Raw genomic sequence first — 21,891 nt, 5'->3', positions numbered from 1 at the left:
CTGATGTTTTCGTAAAAGGTTGCCATTCCCTCGAAGTCAGTCCTTCGGTAGTCATACGAAACGCTGTCCACATCGTTAGAACTCACTTGGATTTCTCGTCACAATTTTCATAAAGTTGTCTTCAGAACTATCGTGAAACTCCCTTAGAAGTTCTGAAATTTCCGTAGATTGTCTTTTCGCAATCTTTCGGAATCATGTCAAGAATCGTTGTTCAATTCTTCAAAGTGATTGAATCAGATAAAAGTTGAAATTCTAAGAACTTTTCAGAACATTCCAAAGCCTTCATCTAAAATGTTTAAAATTAAGCTTCTTTGATTTTTTTTAAGACAAACATAGCTTTAGCTTTTCTTTATAATGCATGATTAAATAAATTATGAACCGTTTGAGATAGTTACAATTCAATAACCATTTTGTGGATCATTTTCCTACACTGAACTGAAAATCACTCCTACACAACACAAAAGTAATCAACCAAATCAAGTAGCTAAAATGAGACGGTCAATCGTGCCAGTGGGCTCCTCAATGGTCAGACTTGAAACCGATGATGCTTGGTAGGATACAAGCATTGCAGACCCCTTCTTTACGCTTGATTTGCATTTTGCAATCAGTTCCAAAATTGGGTTGTTTTAATCTCGATATCCTTTCTGAATACATTACCAACGATATCGAATCCAATCGTTGATAAAATTGCATCTAAGAAACTGATGGGACTGTTCGGAAGACAAACAGTGCTTTTCCGAATAGCCCTAGGGGGTACAATATTTTCCTACATGCATATAAATTTCCCATGAGACAGCCGCTCTCGAGGACAAGGCAAGTGCTGAACAATGATAATCACTTTAGCATACATGGGGAGCACAAATCAATTTAAACCTGAAAGGATACACAAAACGGATTGGCATTCGGAAAATGCAGTTTTTCGATTCAACATAACTTACCTGCTGGCACCTGCTCAGTAGTAAGCTTCGTAGTATGACTGCGAACGAAACAGCGTTATATGGAATTGTGATAGAATCGAAGAACAATCAACGTGCATATTTTTTGACATTGATTTATTTCAACATCTTCACAGCAATAAACGCAATAGTCTCTTTCACTCGCTTTCAATGTGTTCGTCGTACGTCTAAACGTATTTTTTAATTTTTTTGTGGCTTTTTTTTTGAGTTTATAGATAAAAAACAATGCTGCATTTCGTGTTCAATCTACCTTACATGTCTAAATCCTATGTACAGATGTGTCTCTATGTTTAATGGTTGCTCGAATCTAGTCGGTTTAATCTAGGATTATCTTATTCAAATTTACCTACGTTTTTGTTCTAATCACATGACTCCAGCTCCTCTTGGCGATTTCTCTGGAAAAGGGAAACAAGATAACAACATTTGTATTAGGAAGAGTTTTCCACGAAAGTCAATCGGCTGTTAATTAATACTACGGTATGACTGTTATTCTCCTAGGTAAGGGCTTAATCTCAATGCAACCGTACATGGCACTATATATTCTGTACAAGTGCGCTTTCATCGATCGCTTGACGGCATTAGACCGCCAGCAGCTAGACATGCCGGTTGCATTTCGATGGCCACATGGATTTCGTTCATAGCGAAAGCCGAAATGCGTGCAACGCTAAAACATTGCAAAAAACTCGAGAGTGTTTTTTGATAGAATTTTAAATCCTTTTGGGATCACAAAAGAGAAAAAGTGCGTATAGCGGAGTGCAAGTTAGAAGCTATAGGTACGCTGATTAGGGTAGGGTTTGCATTTAGGATAGGGTTTGCATTTTTTGGTCAGTTACATTTGCCTGATTCAGTTTCACATCTAGTATTAGGGTCCTAAACTTAGTAAATAAATCGGTTCGGTTTACCAGCCTCACTAGCAGCGATCAGCTGAAAATAATTTTCAAATCTCATTCATTGAGCATCTATGAGTTAATAAACTAGCGTGTGAAACTGGTAAACAAACTTCACGCTTGAGATTCTCATGCCTTTTCACGCACTCTCACTCACAACAAAAAAGATACATTATTAAAATTTGAAATCCTATGATTGAAAAATGAAAGTATTTGAATCTATAAAAATGCTAACTTTGATGAAATTGAACACATGGAAAAAATAAAATAAAAATTTGTGAACGATTTTTCCGCGCTGTTTTTGTAATTTGTGCATGGGAAACGATGTGCTGGTCTGCAGAAAATCTTTTCTGCATAAAAAAACATATAAAAATATTTCAAAATTTGACAAGATTTTCAAAAAGTTGATGTTTTACGATTTCGGAAAATTAATCATTTTGTCAAGCTTCTGCATTAATGTTCCAACAGATGTCACTGCTGTTGTTTGCGGTGACATCTAGCGGAAACTACGCCCAATCTGTTTTCCGTTAATTGTTCTTAGATGACACTGCAGTGTAAAACATGCCTGGTAACTCTTTATATGCATTTAGATTAATCTTCGAAGTCCCTTCTTTTTTACACTTTCTGCAAACAAAACATCTCACCCCTCACAGAATTTCCCGCCAATTTTTATGAATTGGGCGTGGAAGAAAGTATCTTTTGCACAGAATATGTAAAAAAGGAGGGACTTCGAATGATAATCTAAAATGCATATATAGAGGTATCAGACATATTCTGCAGTGTCTGATTCTCTGCTTGTACGTCAAGCAGTACAGTTCGGTCTTTGCTCGCTCTGTCGAGTTGTTCTAAAGTTTCTAGCTTGTTCCAAACATTCGCAGTTTAATCGCGTCGTCAGTAATGTCGGTCGCTTCGTGTGATGGGAAGACAGCGCTCCCGGAGCAGGCTCCGAGAGAAAACGGAGAAGAAGAACAGCGGTGAGGGTAGCTTGAGTATACCTATTTCGAATAGGTACGCTACTCTTCCCACCGATGTAGGGAATACCACCTCAGCCACGGTGAAGCGGTCAAAGAAGAGGAAGAAAAATCAAGGCCAGTCCGATGGTGCGAGTGCACGGGACGATGCCACCGCGACGAACGTCAGCGTCATTGGTGATTTCGGCGACGCCGTCGACAACGAAACTGCTGCCACCCCGAGTGCAGCAAAAATGGAGCTTCCTCCACTGGTGGTGAAGCAAGTCCCACTCAACACGCTGATTGGCGATCTTTCATCGCTGGGCGTTGCAGCTGAGTTTAAGCTCGGCAGGATCGGCACCAAGGTGATGCTCCGAACAAAAGCGGAGTACGAAGTGGCCGTGAAATATCTGAAGGATACCAAGGCGGAATTCTTCACGCACGACATCCCCGGTGAGAAGCCCTTCAAGGTAGTCATCAGGGGTCTACCAAACTTCGACCCCAAGATCTTGAGTGGGAAGCTGAAATCAACCGGTACAAGCTTGCCCCAATCGCTGTCTTCCGAATGACAAGGAGAGACGAAAACGTGAAGACGTACCCGGATTGTCTTTTCCTGGTGCACTTCCAGAAAGGGACGGTGACGCTCAATGCGCTACAAGCCATCCGATCAATCTGCTCCATCATCGTACGGTGGAAGCCATACCGTGGCGGCCATCGTGACGTAACGCAGTGTATGAGGTGCCTCAATTTTGGACACGGTACCCGCAACTGCAACATCAAGCCACGCTGCAGCAACTGCGCTCAAGAACACGCCACTTCCAACTGCCCTGCGGATGGAGCCGTGGCGATAAAATGCGCTAACTGTGGTGGTGCACATCAAGGTTCCGACAGACTGTGCTCCAAACGCGAGGACTTCAAACGCATCCGAAAGCAGGCGTCAAGCAACAATCAACCAGGACGCAAGAAGGACAAAACCCCAGCATTCAGGACGGAGGATTTTCCGCCTCTTCGTGCTTCCGGTGATTTTGCTGGCCAAAGCTCTCCATCTCCCCCTGGATTCTGGAGACAACCAACAGCGCAAAACAACAACCCCGATCTGTTCTCAGCGGATGAACTGATGGAAATTTTCGTCAACATGTCCGGTGCTCTTCGTAAGTGCCGCAATAAGCCCGAACAGATCCAGGTGCTCGGTAAGTTCATCATCCAGTATGGCGTTTAAACCGCTAACTATCGTCACCTGGAATGCTTGCTCTGTAAGAGCAAAAGAGATTGAGCTTGCCGACTTCCTCCGCAAGCACAGCATCGACGTGGGCCTTCTAACCGAGACCCATCTAAAGTCCGGCGACAGCTTCTGGTTGCCTGACCACAACATTATCCGGCTTGATCGCACCAGCTCCAGGGGGGGTGGTGTTGCGGTCGTCGTCAAGAAAGGAATAAAATACCACACTCTGTCCCATATCCGCACCTCTATCATCGAGGCCCTTGGTGTGGAGGTGGAGTCGTCGACTGGATACGTCCAGTTCATCGCCGTCTACTGCCCTCGACAGTGTGCCGCCAGCAGTGGACTAGCGGCAAAATTTAAGAAGGACCTGTCCACCATCACCCGTACTGGTTCCCGCTTCGTTGTTGGAGGAGATCTGAATGCTCGTCATGAGGCATGGCGGAACTACCAGCAGAACCAGAACGGTCGTCTGCTGTTCGACCATTCGCAGCATGGGCTGTACTCCGTTTGGTTCTCGGACGAGCCAACATTCATCTCACCGGCAGGCAACCCATCGACGCTAGACCTGTTTCTTTCAAATACCGGCTTGTCCAAGCCGGTAGCCTTAAATGAACTCAGCTCCGACCATCAACCGGTGGTGGCTGAACTGGGATACAACGTAGCTGCTGCTCCAAGCCTGCGCAAGGACTACCATCGCGTAAACTGGGCCCAGTTTGGACGCGTGGTAGACAGGCACATCATCGACAACCCGCCGCTTGACTCCGTGGAGGACATCGACCGAGCGTTGGAAGTACTCCACCAAGCCATAACCGTGGCTGACGAGGCGTGCGTCCGACGAGTTCCAGTGAGGGGTAAGTTTATTGCCATTGATTCCCACACCCAACTCTTAATTCGCCTGAGAAATGTTCGTAGACGCCAGTTTCAGAGGACTGGAGATCTAGCGAGGAAACGTGAAATGGCCAATCTGAACAAGGAGATTGCTTCCAGAATGGTCTCACTCCGGAACGAAAGTTTCGGGCGGCTTGTCCAGAATCTGGACGACCGCTCCAGACCATTCTGGAAAGTTGCCAAGGTCTTAAAGACGCACCCTAAACCCATTCCGCCACTAAAAGATGAAAATGATGACGATCGGCTCATAATCACCCCTCAGGAGAAAGCAAATGCGATTGGTGAGCATATTGCCAAATCGCACTTGCTTGGCTCCAACATCCAAAGTCCGCTCGAAGTTCAGGTTGAGCAATGCGTACTCAACCTTGATTCCTCCCCTTGTGCCATCCCTCCGGAGGATAGAATCACAGTTGAACAGATTTGCTCAGCGCTGAAATGCACCAAAAACATGAAGGCCCCCGGGTTTGACGGAATATTCAACCTAGTGTTGAAAAATCTCAGCATGAAGGTTCACTCTCTGCTGGCTGCTGTCTTCAACAGATGCTTGGAACTGCACTACTTTCCAAGTATCTGGAAGATAGCGAAAATCATACCTATCCGCAAACCCGGGAAGGACCCAACGCTAGCTTCAAGCTACAGACCAATCAGCTTCCTTTCAGCGCTGAGCAAATTGTTCGAGAAACTCATTCTCAATCGTTTGCTCAAGTTTGTCGAGGAAAATAACATTCTCCTTCCGGAACAGTTTGGGTTCAGAAAGGGGCACTCCACCAATCACCAGCTAGTGCGGGTGATGAATAACATCCGAAGTAACAAAGCTGTATCCAAGTCCACAGCCATGGCATTGTTAGACGTTGAGAAAGCGTTTGATAATGTCTGGCACAATGGGCTTGTATACAAGCTTTGTAACTTCAACTTTCCATTACATCTGGTTAAAATCACCCGTAGCTACCTCCAGCAAAGGTCGTTTAAGGTATCGTTGAATGGTTGTCTTTCAGACACGTTTTCCATTCCAGCAGGAGTCCCGCAAGGCAGTCTGCTGGGACCCTTGCTTTACAGCATTTACACTTCCGACATTCCTCCCCTTGGAGACGGTTGCGTGTTTTTCCTGTTCGCAGATGATACCGCAATAGCCGTCAAAGGAAGGATGCCTCGCGAAATAACGAACAAACTTCAACGATGCCTTAACGCCTTTGCTGATTATGCCACCACGTGGAAAATCAAAATCAATGCTTCCAAAACACAAACAATCATGTTCCTCCATCGGCAATCACCCAAACTAAAACCGGCTCCCTCTTGTACTGTAATCATGGATGGCACAAGGGTTGAGTGGTCCGCCGAAGTAACCTATCTCGGGATGTTGTTTGACGAAAAGCTCCTATTCCGCTCGCATGTGGAGAAAACCGTAGTCAAGTGTTCCGCCTTGGTTAGGAGTCTGTATCCGCTGATTTGCCGCAGATCCCGCCTCTCAAGGGTGAACAAACTGGCCGTCTACAAACAAATCATATCACCTGCGATCCTCTACGCAGCTCCGGTGTGGGAATCATGTGCACAGACTCACAGGAACAAAATTCAGGTCGTTCAGAATAGAGTGCTGAGGATGGTTCTTGATCGTCCATTCGACACTAGAATAACAAATTTACATGAAGAGGCAGGCATTGCCAAAATAGATTCCAAAATTAACGAAATTAAGACTAAATTTGCACAAAAATGTAATTTATCAGAACATGCTTTGATAAGCAATTTGTATATAGTAGGTTAGGTGTACATAGTAGTTGTAGGTTAGTTGTAGTTGTAAATAGTAATTATAAGTAGTCTCCTTTTTCCAATTCAAATCAAACCAATCCCACCAAGGTGGTCATACTTTAAAATAGGCCTGATAGGACTAGGAACTGTAAATAATAATTAAAATCTCAAATGTACCAAAGTTGAAAAGACGAATCTGTGTCACTTAACAAATTCATACATGTAAACCACACAATCACAAGAAATAAAGATCATTTAAATGCAAAAATATTCTGCAGTGTCTCATTCTCTGCTTGATCGTCAAAAGTTCGTGGCGATAGTGTTCACGCTCTCTCTCTCTTTCGCGGTTTTTTGTGTGTGCGTGCCCGAAATGGGGAAGCATCGCTCGCGAAGCCCGGTGAAGGAAGTTCGGGTGTACCTACATCCAGTGTTATGAAAATATCAAAAAATCAAATCTCACCAACGCCCAAGATCACGCTTGATTATCGTAGACCAAAATCAACAAGCAAACTACTGCGGTTGGTTTTGCAAGCTATGATATCACAGCTCGGAATATCAAGCTTACAAAACTCACCAACTGCAAATCTTACCAAACTGTGGTGAGATTGAGTTTAAAGATTTTTGCTTTACACCCGAATGTAACCTAAACTTCCATAACGACTCGCAGCAGTCCCTTCGCGTCTGCCATCGGTGAAGATTAAAAAGAGATTGCAAACTACGCTTTCTCTTTCTAAGAAAACGATGTTTTTTTTTTTTTTTTCCTTGATTTGTTTTCCGTCGATCTTGTTTTCCGTGCTGAGCACCAATGCTACCGACGCCAGGAAGGCAGCTCCCACACCTGGACCCTACCTATCGACCCATCAACTCATGAACCGGGGACCAACGGCTTTACTTCCCAGCGTGATCAGAGATGTTATGCCTCAGAACATCCCGGCGGCGCCGACTGGGATTGAACCCAGGCCTGCTGGGGTGAGAGGTAATCACGCTTACCACTACACCACCGGCGCCGCTGTAAGAAAACGATGTGCATTGGAATCATTTTTGTGTCAAGTTAACTCTCAGCTTGATTTTTTTGCACGTTGTGAATAGTCTCGCAATATTAAAGGAGCTTGTAAAATCAATATCAAGCATGATATTTTGTTCCAATATCACGCGTGATATTGCAAGCGCATGAGAGCGGAAAAATATCAATTGACTTCTGATTTTGCCAAGACTGTCTACATCCAACAGGTTTGCTGTTCGCCCCATGGATGAGAATATTCAACGAGCTGTGACGGAAAAACGCAGCAAGAAGAGGAAGTCCAGTGCGCCAGTCCGATGGCACGATTGGTCACGACGATGCCTCTGCGACGAAAGGAGATTTCGGTGATGCTGCCGAGAAAGAAAATGCTGCCGACATCAGCGCGGCAAGAGTGAAGCTACCTCCGAGCTCATCGCAGATCTGGCGTCACTGGGCGTTAAAGTCAAATTCAAGTTGGGCAGAGTCGGCACCAAGGTGGTGTTCCATACGAAAGCGGAGTATGCCTTGGTCATCGCTCACCTGAGGACTTCCAAGGTGGAATTCTTCACCCACGACATCCCCGGTGAAAAAACGTTCAAGTTCGTCATCAGGAGCCTACCAAATTTCGATCCGAAGTTTATCGAACATGAAATCAGGGACCGGTACAAGCTGGCCCCAAGCGCAGTCTATCGGATGACAAGGAAGGACGAAAATGAGAAGGCGTATCCGGATAGCCTTTTCCTGATACACTTTCAGAAGGGAACGGTGACACTCAACGCGCTGAAAGCCATCCGCTCCATCAATTCGATCATCATCTGCTGGGAACCATATCGTGGCGGCCATCGCGATGTGACTAAGTGCCAACGGTGTCTGAACTTTGGACACTGCACCCGAAACTGCAACATTAAGCCACGCTGTGGGAATTGCGCTCAAAACCACACCACCTCCGAATGTGCTGCGGATGAAGTTGTGGCGTCCAAATGCGCCAATTGTGGTGCTGCTCATCAAGAATCCGACAAGCAGTGCCCAAAACGCGAGGATTTCAAGCGCATTCGAAAACAGACGTCCACCAACAATCAACCAGGACGAAGGAAGGATAAGGCCCCATCTTTCAGGGCAGCAGAATTTCCGCCTCTTCATGGACAAGCGAATCCAAGAGTGCGATCCGCCCCCCCTCAAAAAACGTCTGGATCTTCTGCTGGAAAAAGCTCTGCATCCTCCCCTGGATTCTGGAGACAACCAACAGCTCAACCAAATAATCCCGATCTGTTCACAGCGGATGAACTGATGGAGATTTTCATCAACATGACCGTTGCTCTACGTAAGTGCCGCAATAAGCCTGAACAGATCCAAGTGCTCGGTAAGTTCATCAACCAGTATGGTGTCTAAACCGCTAACCATCGCTACCTGGAACGCTTGCTCTGTAAGAGCTAAGCAGATTGAGCTTGCCGACTTCCTCCGCAAGCACAGCATCGACGTGGGTGAAAGTGAAAGTTTCGGGCGTGTTGTCCAGGATCTGGAAGACCACTCCAGACCATTTTGGAAGGTAGACAAGGTCCTCAAAACTCATCTCAAACCAGTTCCACCTCTCAGAGTCGAAAATGAAGACGATCGGCTTTTAATCACCCCACATGAGAAAGCAAATGCAATCGGCGAGCATGTCGCTTCATCGCATTTGCTTGGCTATACTATCCAAAGTCCGCTCGAAGATCAGGTTGCGCAATGCGTTCAAAACCTAGATGCCTCCCCTTGTGTCGTGCCTCCCGTCGATATGATTACAGTACAACAGATTTGCTCAGCGCTGAAATGCACCAAGAACATGAAGGCTCCAGGGTTTGACGGTATATTCAACTTGTTCTTGAAAAGTGCATGAAAGTGCAGTCTCTTCTAACCGCTATCTTCAACAGATGTTTGGAACTGCACTACTTTCCAAGCATCTGGAAAGTAGCAAAAATCATACCCATCCGCAAACCCGGTAATGATTCAACATTGCCTTCAAGCTACAGACCAATCAGCCTTCTTTCAGCGCTGAGCAAGTTGTTCGAGAAACTCATTCTCAATCGTTTGCTCATGTTTGTCGAGGAAAACAACATTCTCCTAGCGGAACCGTTCAGGTTTAGGAAGGGGCACTCCACCAATCACCAGCTAGTACGGGTGATGAATAACATCCGAAGTAACAAAGCTGTATCCAAGTCCACAGCCATGGCCTTGTTAGACGTCGAAAAGGCGTTTGACAATGTTTGACATGACGGACTTGTGTACAAGCTTTGTAGCTTCAACTTCCCATTAAATCTGGTAAAAATCACCCGTAACTACCTCCAGCAAAGGTCGTTTAAGGTATCGTTGAATGGTTGTCTTTCAGACACATTTTCCATCCCAATCCCGCAAGGTAGTCTGTTGGGCCCGTTGCTTTACAGCATTTACACTTCCGACAATCCCCCTCTAGGAGACGGTTGCGTGTTTTTCCTGTTCGCAGATGATACCGCAATAGCCGTCAAAGGAAGGATGCCTCGCGAAATAACGAAAAAACTTCAACGCCTTAGCGGATTATGCCACCACGTGGAAAATTAAAATCAATGCCTCCAAAACACAAACAATTCAAGAGCCTTATCAAAGCCAAGAAACGCGGATACTGGCGGCGATTCGTGGACGGATTATCGCGCGAAATGTCGATGAATACGCTTTGGAACGCGGCGCGCAGGATGCGTAACCGGTCTTCGAACAACGAGAGCGAGGAGTACTCAGATCGTTGGATTCTCAAGTTCGCGCGAAAAGTATGTCCTGATTCCGTGCCGGCACAGATGATTCCTCGCGAAACGACGAATTCGGTAGACGAGATCAGCCAGCCTTTTTCAATGCTGGAACTCTCACTCGCGCTCTTTTCGTGTGGCGATTCGGCTCCGGGGGCTGATAGAATCAAGTTCAACTTGTTGAAGAACCTCCCAGACGTCGCTAAGAGGCGCATGTTGAACTTGTTTTGTCAGTTCCTGGAGCTCAATATTGTTCCAGATGATTGGAGGCTAGTGAGAGTAATAGCCATTAAAAAGCCTGGAAAACCCGCTTCAGATCACAACTCGTATCGTCCCATCGCGATGTTATTGTGCATTCGAAAATTGTTAGAGAAAATGATCCTTTTTCGCTTGGACAAATTGGTTGAGACGAACCACCTACTCTCAGATACTCAATTTGGATTCTGTAGGGGCAAGGGAACGAACGACTGTCTCGCGTTGCTTTCCACAGAAATTCAGTTGGCTTTTGCTAAAAAAGAGCAAATGGCATCTGTGTTCTTGGATATTAAGGGGGCTTTTGATTCAGTATCGGTTGAAGTCCTTTCAGACAAACTCCACGCGTGTGGCCTTTCTCCATTAATAAATAACTTTTTGTACAATTTGCTGTCAGAGAAACATATGAGCTTTCTCATGGAAACTCTACAGCTTCTCGATTTAGTTACATGGGTCTCCCCCAGGGCTCATTTTAAGCCCCCTTTTGTATAATTTATACGTCAGAGAAATTGACAATTGTCTAAGTGACAACTGCACGTTGAGACAACTTGCAAATGACGGCGTAGTATCCATGACAGGGCCCAAAGGGGTCGACCTGCAAGGACCCTTACAGGATACCTTAGACAATTGGTCTACTTGGGCTATTCAGCTAGGTATCGAATTCTCCACGGAGAAAACTGAGTTGGTCGTTTTTTCTAGGAAGCATAGCTCAGCACAACCAAAGCTTCAACTTTTGGGTAAACCGATCACTCATTCTATGTCCTTCAAATATCTTGGGGTCTGGTTCGATTCAAAATGCACCACATTGAGTATCTGAGACGAAAATGCCAACAAAGGATCAATTTTCTCCGAACAATTACCGAAACGTGGTGGGGAGCCCATACGCAAGATCTTCTAACGTTGTACCGGACAACGATTTTATCGGTTTTAGAATACGGTAGTTTTTGTTTCCAGTCGGCGGCTAAAATCACATCATCAAACGTATCGTTGGAACGTATCCAGTATCGTTGTTTCCGTATCGCGTTAGGATGCATGCACTCGACTCATACGATGAGTCTAGAAGTGTTGGCGGGCATGTTGCCACTATCGGCTCCTCACCCGTTGCGAAGTTATGAACCCACTGGTAATCGAAAACTTTGAAAAGCTTCTTGAGCTGAACCCACAAACTCGTTTTATGTCATTGTACTACGTGTACATAACACTGGATGTCAGCCCTTCACAGCATAATCCTCATCGTGTATGCTTCTCCGACTTCGTGGGATCCCAGAACATCATCGTTCCATGATTGTTCCGTCACTATATACTGCAAAGTTTGGTCAAGTTGATTCCGCAAGATCGTTTTTCACAGATGGATCATTAATAGAGGCGTCTGCTGGTTTTGGTATTTATAACGAATTTCATAGCGCCTCTCGAATGCTTCAGGGTCCCTGTTCCGTATATATTGCTGAGCTGGCGGCTATATACTATACGCTAGAAACGATCGCCTCACTTCCACCAGATCACTATTTTATTTTTACGGATAGTCTCAGTTCTGTCGAGGCTATTCGTTCTATGAGACCGGTAAAGCACTCCTCGTATTTTCTCATGAAAATACGAGAGCTTTTAAGTGCTTTATCTTTAAGATCTTTTGTCATCACCTTTGCATGGGTCCCATCTCATTGCTCGATTCCGGGCAATGAGAAGGCGGACTCACTTGCTAAGGTGGGCGCTATGGAAGGCGATATTTACGATCGACAAATCGCCTACGATGAATTTTTCTTCATTTATCGTCAACAGTCACTCGTCAGCTGGCAGAATAAATGGAGCGAAGGAAGTTTGCGACGATGGCTATATTCGATCATCCCTAAGGTGTCGAAGATTCCTTGGTTCAAGGGGTTGGATGTGGGTCGAGACTTCATTCGTATGATGTCTCGCCTCATGTCCAATCACTATTCGTTAAACGCTCACTTGTTCCGTGTTCGACTGGGGGACAGCAATCTCTGTGAATGTGTACAAGGTTACCAAGACGCCGATCATATTATTTGGTCTTGTGCTGAGCATCGTGGAGTCAGATCCGAGTTGTACGATTCCCTTCGGGCTCGAGGTAGACAACCTAATGTTCCAGTTCGAGATATTTTGGGTAGACGCGATCTGGAGTTTATGAAACTTATGTATGTTTTCTTTAAGAATATTAACTTTAGATTGTTAGTTTGACTAACCTTGTGTTTAGTTTTTGTTTTGTTCGTGTGGGGTTTTTTTTTATGTTTGTTTCTGTAATAATTGTATAATTACACTGTGGATACCAAATTGAATAGGAATAAGTTCATGTTTTAGGAATAATGAAATATTTGTATCGTAAATCATAACTCCTCCTCCCTCTCCCCATCCATAAAACTGTAAATCTTTACTAACCTCGAGATGACCGCGAGTAATCGGTTCAGTTCCTTTAAATCTAGATTTAAGACATCAATTATGTATAACGAAAATGATAACTTGGCTCTGTAAAGTTTATTCGATTGAGCCTGTACAAATAAATTAATTGATAAAAAACACACAAACAATCATGTTCCTCCATCGGCAATCGCCCAAACTAAATCCGACTCCATTAGTTTAGTATGCACTTTTGCCGAGATTACTACTTTGGTGAGGTGTCTGTATCCGCTGATTTGCCGCAGATCTCGCCTCTCAAGGGTGAACAAACTGGCCGTCTACAAACAATCCATAGCACCTGCGATCCTCTACGCTGCTCCGGTGTGGGAATCATGTGCACAAACTCACAGGAACAAAATTCAGGTAGCTCAGAATAGAGTGACACTAGAATAACAAATTTACACGAAGAGGCAGATTCATAACATAGATTCCAGAATTAACGAAATTAATAAATTGATAGCAACAACGAAAGCACGTTAAATTGCCTACCGAGGTGACCGAGGCATCCCAGCTACAAGGTTATCGACCCAACAGCCGTTGGGGCAAAAAATAGCATCGCACCAGTCATCTGCCGCCTCAGTGCAATAAGTATACCGTGTCGCTTTGTTTTCACCAGTATCGCATCTCCCCGCATGGTCCGATATTAAATTAGGTTGGGTCATAATTAGGGTAATCCAAAATTTTTTTTTCTTGATTTTTTTTTCTCGTGCTATTTTTAAGTATAGTATAGTTAGGGTGATTCAAATTTTTTTTTAGTATATATATATATTTTTTTTTCTTTCGTATTACTCTTTAGTAGAGTAAAGCTAAATCAATTTTTTTTTATATTTTTTTTTTCAATTTGTGATATTATTGGAAATAACTGTAATTATTTGTAAAATATTTATCAAAAACACCATTGCGGCGATATTTAACCGCAATGGATGCAAATGATAAAGGCGGGGGATGGTCGCTTTCCATCTCAGACGACGAAACTCTTAATTCCACCTCACACGAAAGTCTCGAGGAAGTTGTGGAAATGGAAACCCTTGACGTTCCAGTTGACTCACTCTCCAGCAAAAATACTGGAGCATATCCCAAGAAAAGGTATCGCCCACAACCCTCTCCCCCACCATCTCCTCCTCGTCCACCTGCATCCCCCACACCATTGCCCCCGAAAACCTCTGCGCTCCCCTAAAGGCTTACCCAGAAGCCTCGAAAGGCCCATGGGTTGTTTTTTTCCGGCCCAAACAAAAACCTTTGAACATTCCGAGGATCTCTAAGGATCTAACAACACATTTTTCGGCCGTTACCGATATTTTCAAGGTAACACCAATAAAACTGTGCGTTACCGTTGATGACCGGAAGCAGGCTAACCAAATTGTTGGGTGCGAGCTTTTTTCATTGGAATACCGAGTCTACATACCCAGTAGTGAGGTAGAAATTGAAGAAGTGGTCAGCGCGAGCGAGTTTGACTAGTGATGATTTCTTGGGTCCCGATTCCTTCGGAATCTTTAAAAACCGTGCTCTGCCGAAGGTGAAGATATTGGACTGCCTTCAAATGCAGTCAGTATCCGTAGTAGGCTCCAAAAAAAAAACTTATTCCCTGTCAAACTCGTTTCGTGTGACCTTTTCGGGTTCAGCGTTACCTCACTACGTCGCTATTGGCAAGGTTCAGCTGCCTGTACGTCTGTTTGTACCTCGGGTAATGAACTGCTCTAAATGTAAACAACTTGGTCATACATCGGACTACTGCTCGAACAAACCACACTGCGATATGTGTGGCGAGCAACATCAAGAGGGCCCTTGCGGTGCTCCTCCAAAATGCGTGTACTGCAAGGAAAGCCTGCATACCCTGACTGACTGCCCGAGGTACAAACAGCAGGGAGAAAAACTTAAGCGTTCTCTGCAAGCTCGCTCCAAGAGAACTCTAGCAGAACTCTTGAAGAATACCGCTTCATCTTCTCAGACCACACCAAAAAGCAGTAATACGTTCTCCATTTTGCCAGTTGATGATCTAGACTCTGACTCAGAGGTCGGTGAGGGTAGTCCGTTTGTTTTAAAGGCAATACGAGAAAACGAGCAAAAAAACACGCCACCGAAAAGCCTCGTAAGGCCACTCGTACGGACTTGGAAAAATCAAGAGGTAACGGAAATGCACCGAAACCTATTCCACCGGGTTTTAAACCTTGTAATTATGACAAGAACTTTCCGTCACTTCCAGGATCATCTGAAACCCCAGATGTCCCAGTTTTTCGGCCAGAAAAGCAGCTGAATAATCAGCAAGAACATGCCCCCATGTTCACGTTTTCTGGTATTGTGGATAGCTTCTTCAGTATATTAAATATCTCTGACTCAACGAGGAGCATTATTAATTTAGTGCTGCCAATGGTGAAAACTCTTTTGAAGCAACTAGCTTCTAGGTGGTCCTTCCTTGCATCGATCATATCCTTCGATGGATAATTCTCCGAATGAGGTCGGGGATATGATCTCTGTTCTTCAGTGGAACTGTAGAAGTCTTATGCCAAAACTTGACACATTTAAATTTTTAGTTAACAACTCACTTTCTGATGCATTTGCCCTTTGTGAAACATGGCTCTCTTCAGACAACGATCTTGCTTTCCACGATTTCAACATTATTCGCCTTGACCGCGCAGATTAGTATGGAAAGGTGCTTCTGGGGATCAACAAGCTCCATTCCTTCTACAGAATCGATCTGCCTTCGGTGACAGGCATTGAAGTTGTTGCATGTCAGGTTAATATTCGAGGTAAATGCCTCAGTATTGCCTCAGTATATCTTCCACCGTGAACTGCCATTTCTCGTCATAGTTTCGCGGATATCTGTATGGCTATTCCAGAGCCACGGTTGATTTTGGGAGATTTTAACTCTCACGGTACAGTCTGGGGGGAACTGTACGACGACAACCGCTCAACCTTGATATACGACATGTGCGACTTCTTCAAAATGACAATTCTGAACACCGGGGAAGCAACACGAGTAGCCAAACCTCCAGCAAAAATAAGCAGATTAGACCTCTCACTTTGCTCGAGTTCACTATCGTTAGATTGCTCGTGGAAAGTAATTCAAGATCCCTACGGTAGTGACCATTTGCCAATCAAAATTTCTATTACCAATGGTTCATCTTCTACTCGCTCGGTTGACATCGCGTACGATTTTACAAAAAACATTGACTGGCGAAAATTCGCGACCGCGATTCTTGATGCCAGTCAATCGGTCGACATACTTCCTCCGCTGGACGAGTACTCCTTTCTCGAGCGTCTCATCATCGATTGTGCGCTGCGAGCACAGACGAAACGTGTTCCGGGTGTTTCCGTTCGCAAGCGACCTCCCACCCCGTGGTGGGATAAGGAATGCACCGACGCGAACAGCGAGAAGTCCGCCGTGTTTAAACGCTGCCGCAAACACGGTAAGGTCGAGGATTTCGAGCGATACACCGCCCTCGAGAAAACCTTTAAGGGCTTGACTAAAGCCAAAAAACACGGCTACTGGCGTCGGTTCGTCGATGGTTTGTCGCGAGAGACTTCCATGAGAACATTCTGGAATGTCGGCAGGAGAATGCGAAACGCGTCATCACCGATAAATGAAGACAAGGAGTACTCGGATAGATGGATTTTCAGCTTCGCGCGGAAAGTTTGCCCGGATTCGATACCGGTTCAAACCAACGTTCGTGATCGTCCGTCGGGTAATAACGAAATAGATTCCCCGTTTTCTATGGTGGAATTCTCACTTGCTCTCCTCTCATGTAACAACTCAGCTTCTGGAATGGATAGAATTCAACTTGCTTAAAAATCTCCCAGACGTCGCGAAGAGACGCTTGTTGAACTTATTCGATCAATTTCTGGAGCACAACATTGTTCCGGATGACTGGAGGCAAGTAAGGGTTATCGCCATTCGAAAACCTGGTAAACCCGCGTCGGATTATAACTCGTACCGCTCCATCGCGATGCTGTCATGTATGCGGAAATTGTTGGAGAAATGATTCATTTTCGTCTAGACAAATGGGTCGAGTCGAATGGTTTACTTTCAGATACGCAATTTGGATTTCGGAGAGGCAAAGGAACGAGCGACTGTCTTGCGTTGCTTTTAACTGAAATTCAACTGACCTATGCGCAAAAACAGAAAATGGGTTCAGTTTTCCTGGACATTAAGGGGGCTTTTGATTCTGTTTGTATCGATGTCCTTTCGGATAAACTCCACGATAGTGGGCTTTCACCAATCATGAACAACTATTTGAGCAACTTGTTGTCTGAGAAATATATGAGCTTTTCTCATGGAAACTCGACAACTTCACGAATTAGTTACATGGGTCTCCTCCAGGGCTCATGTTTAAGCCCCCTTCTTTATAATTTTTATGTCAAAGACATTGATGGTTGTCTTGATGAAAATTGCTCGCTAAGGCAGCTTGCAGATGACGGGGTTGTGTCCGTTATAGGGCCAAGTGCACCGGACCTGCAAGGACCATTGCAAGATACCTTAGACAATTTGTCTACTTGGGCTATGAAGCTGGGTATCGAATTCTCTCGGGAGAAAACTGAGTTGGCTGTTTTTTTCTAGGAAGCATCATCCTGCACAGTTACAGCTTCAACTAAAGGGTAGAACAATCACTCAAAGTATATCTTTCAAGTATTTAGGTGTCTGGTTCGATTCCAAATGCACATGGGGAAAACATATTGCGTATGTGAAACAAAAATGCCAACAAAGAATCAATTTTCTTCGTACAATTACCGGAACTTGGTGGGGAGCACACCCGGAAGATCTTATCAGGTTGTATCGAACAACCATCTTGTCGGTTCTAGAGTACGGTAGCTTCTGCTTTCAATCCACGGCGAAAACACATATCTTGAAGCTGCAACGAGTTCAATACCGTTGCCTCCGAATCGCGCTTGGCTGTATGCACTCGACGCATACGATGAGCCTCGAAGTACTCGCGGGTGTTCTCCCACTGACAGATCGTTTCGCGGAACTGTCCTTCCGGTTTCTTATCCGTTGTGAAGTAATGAACCCATTGGTAATAGAAAACTTTGAGAAGCTGCTCGACAGAAATCCTCAAACAAGATTCATGAGGGCAGCCCTACTTTTGCTCAATAAAACAAATGAAATTATCCTTAATAAGTAAAAAAAATCTCCTTAAAATAGATCGGGTTGCTCCTTAAATGATTGATCAAAATACGTTAAAAATCTTAAAATGCTCAGTAAATATTTAAAGTACGCTCCCTAAAATAGAGAAAACTGTACATTAAGCATCTGAAAATGCTCCTTAGTATGCACCGCTTTGCACCAATTTTGAAGTGTAATTGTACCATATATCATCGGAAAAGCTGCTGTAGAAAGGTTAATAAGTACCATGAAATCAGTTGAAATGTTCAGTAAATCATTGTGTGCATTTGTGCATTTTTACTGAACATTTCAGCTGATTTCATGGTACTTATTAACCTTTCTACAGCAGCTTTTCCGATGATATATGGTACAATTACACTTCAAAATGGTGCAAAGCGGTGCATGCTAAGGAGCATTTTCAAATACTTAATGTACAGTTTTCTCTATTTTAGGGAGCGTACTTTAAATGTTTACTGAGCATTTTAAGATTTTTAACGTATTTTGATCAATCATTTAAGGAGCAACCCGATCTATTTTAAGGAGATTTTTTTTACTTATTAAGGAACATCGTCATTGTTTAATGATTCATTTACCTTTTAACCATTCATGAGTCTCTATTACGATTACATGACGCTAGAGATTGGCCCTTCTTCATTCAATTCCTCTCGTTTTTGCCTCCAAGACTTTTATAGTTCCTCTGTAAATTTTGATCTGACCATGTTGCAAGAAATCCGTGGAATACCAGATCACCATCGGTCGATGGTTGTTCCCTCAATTTTTGCAATCAAGTACCACCATGTCAGTAACAATAAGAGTTTTTTCACAGATGGGTCAACTATAAACGCTTCCACTGGATTTGGAGTATTCAACGAATTTCATAGCGCCTCATATCAACTGCAAAAACTCTGTTCCGTATACGTTGCGGAACTAGCAGCCATATTTTACGCAGTAGAGCAAATTGCCTCACTACCATCTGATCACTATTTTATTTTCACCGATTGTCTTAGCTCGTTGGAGGCTATTCGATCAATGAGGCCGATGAAGCACTCCTCGTATTTCGTGACCGAAATCAGAGCTAAATAGAGTACTTTATCTAACTGCTCTTATACTATCACCTTAGTTTGGGTCCCATCTCATTGCTCAATTCCGGGTAATGAGAAAGCGGACTCGCTAGCTAAGGTGGGCGCTATGGAAGGCGATATTTTTGATCGACAAATCGCCTTTGCGGAATTTTTTTCAATTACCCGTCAGCACGTCCTCACCAACTGGCAACACAAATGGAATGAGAGTGATCTGGGAACATGGTTACATTCTATTCTCCCACAGGTATCGAACAAGCCATGGTTAAAAGGATTGGACATGAGCCGTGACTTTATACTTTGCATGTCAAGGCTCATGCCTAATCACTACTCGTTAGACTCGCATTTCTTCCGAATCGGGCTCGCAGGCAGCAATTTGTGCGCTTGTGGTAGGTCATGCACCCTACATTGTGTTGCTAGATCCGAGTTATCCGCATCCTTCAGGGCCCGAGGAAAACAACCTATGTGGTCCGTTAGAGACATCTTGGCGAGCCGAGATCTCGAATATTTTAATTTAATTTATGTGTTTTTAAAACGGATCGATCTAAGGATTTAGTAGTTAGTGTCATCTTGTGTTCTCTCAAGTCACTAGGTCTCCATCGGTGTACCCCCATGTTTATCTTTCTCTTCAGTATGTCACTTAGTTCTAGATCAAGAGCACATTGCTCTAAAAAACCTTGTGTTTTCAATCCCTACCCTGCCACCCGTTTATTACAATTTGTTACCCCTAACCTCGAGATAGCCGCGAGTAATCGGCCCCCGCTTTACTAACGTTAGTTTTAAGTAATTTTGTAACCCAAACGATGAATATCGGTTCCGCAAAGCTACGGCAAATGAGCCTGTAAAAATAAACGCATAAAAAGAAAAAGAAAATAAAAGGTAGTCCTGAGGGAAAACTAGCTATATCTCTCTGAGGTTAAGATGTAGAGATTTTATTTTTTCAGCAAAGTTTCTTAAAATTTGATTTGCTACAATTTTCCAAAGAACATAAATCCAATATCTCGTAACTACAAAAAGTTAGATTTTCTAATTGTAATAGCCCCTTAATAAAAATTCAGGTGCATATTTCAAAAGATACAAAATGAAATTTGAAGAAACTTCTCTGGGGACACCTAGGCACTAAAACGTTGATAAAGGTGAGAAAAGACTTTTGACCGTCTTTTGACAGTGTGCGGCGCTTTGACCCAGGTGAACAAAGGTAGGCCTTGATTTAAATTAGGGTGCATAAATGATGATCAGCTTTTAACTCTCAGAATTCTATGAAACTTCGAATGTAATAATTGTTCGCTAGGGACAAATGAACCAGGTTTGTACTGGAATTCTGCCAGTTCAACTTTCGAATCTGTTCCAGATGATTTAGAGCGGTCACATCAGTTTGTATGGAACTCAGTCTACGTATGTAGGATTGATCTTTGAAGACACATATGCACACAGTAATACCCCGTTCACATTACAGCCTATATCACGTGATATAGGCTGTCTTGCAATGAGCACTCATACATAGGATTTCCAGTGAAAACTAGATGTATGAGTGCTCATTGCAAGACAGCGTATATCACGTGATATACGCTGTAATGTGAACGAGGTATAAAAGCTTCGCTTCTACATCCTTAAATAAACTGAGTAACCTTTGATTTTTGGGCATCATTAAAATCAGATGCTGAAACCGAAAAACGTCAAGACATGAGAAAATTTTCAGCAATTTTTTTTAAATAATGTGTTTTATTCGATAATCTGTACTGCCCATTTTGCACTAAAGTAGACTCCTGCGCCTAAAATAATTCTTCGTTTTTTTTTTCAATCAGTCCAGTTAAAATTAGCGGCGAATGAGAACGACCCAAATTTGAGTTTAGTTCACTCATAATCGCCAAAAGTGCAGGAACTCAGCCTCATGCTTTCCCAGGTTTTTCCAGGATTTTCCAGGGAAAAAATCCTGAATTTGAGAAAAGTAAAGATTGCATTCACTCAGTCTATTGGTACTACTAGGAGACTGAATAAAATTTTCGTCAATTTACTCATTTTCCGGCCTTATTTTGGAAGAAAAAAGAAAAGAATTCATTCTGCACACAAGATATGAAAACCGACATGGTCGGGTACGAGGATCGCAAAGGAGTTCAAAATGGCCAAAACCACCGTCTGTGAAGTGCTGAAACGTTCCAAGGAACGTTTGTCTGATTCGCGGAAGTTGTAATCAAGGCGTTGAAGTGGTACAGTTAACAGAAAACTGCGTCAGAACGTCATGAAGGTTTTCAAAGCGTTGGTAAACTGCTTGAATAAAATTCTTCCGTCTTATTGCGCGAAGTCACAATGCAATGAAGACGACAACGAGGATTTGCAGATCATGTCCGAAATTCAACAAATTAACGGAATGTTTGGTGCGCCGGGGATAAGAAACACAGTGAAATCAACGAAATCATAAGAGATAAACCGGCTACAGCAGATGAAATGTTAGAAAACTTGACCCATCTACAACGAATATGGATTACATTTTCATCTCACCACGACAGAAATCGAGTTCAAAATAAATCAACTCTCCGAGTTCGAAACCTTCTGCAAATTGAACAGTAATGTCAAACAGAGTGCAAAAATGCAAGATTTGCTAAGGGAAGTCGAAACGTTGCCATCTTGTTCAACGATACGTTGTACACATTATACAA

The 21,891-nt window shown here is 43.6% G+C and overlaps 1 protein-coding gene across 1 annotated transcript in view; it reads right to left on the bottom strand.

The window, feature by feature from the left end:
• Window positions 1-1,102: 1,102 nt before the first annotated feature.
• The window catches only part of LOC135708724 (zwei Ig domain protein zig-8-like), a 176,037-nt gene continuing 155,248 nt past the window's right edge, over window positions 1,103-21,891 (bottom strand). Inside the window, exon 11 of the mRNA XM_065231180.1 lies at window positions 1,103-1,351. The gene's annotated coding sequence lies outside the window, so the exon portion shown is untranslated. The remainder of the gene's footprint in view (window positions 1,352-21,891) is intronic.

Source organism: Ochlerotatus camptorhynchus, unplaced genomic scaffold (assembly GCF_037179485.1).
Source record: "Ochlerotatus camptorhynchus isolate MF236.1 unplaced genomic scaffold, CSIRO-AGI_Acam_v1.1 ptg000001l, whole genome shotgun sequence".
NCBI lineage: Eukaryota > Metazoa > Arthropoda > Insecta > Diptera > Culicidae > Ochlerotatus > Ochlerotatus camptorhynchus.
Note: the sequence above shows the minus strand (reverse complement) of the source record. Positions and strands in the feature narration are given on the sequence as shown.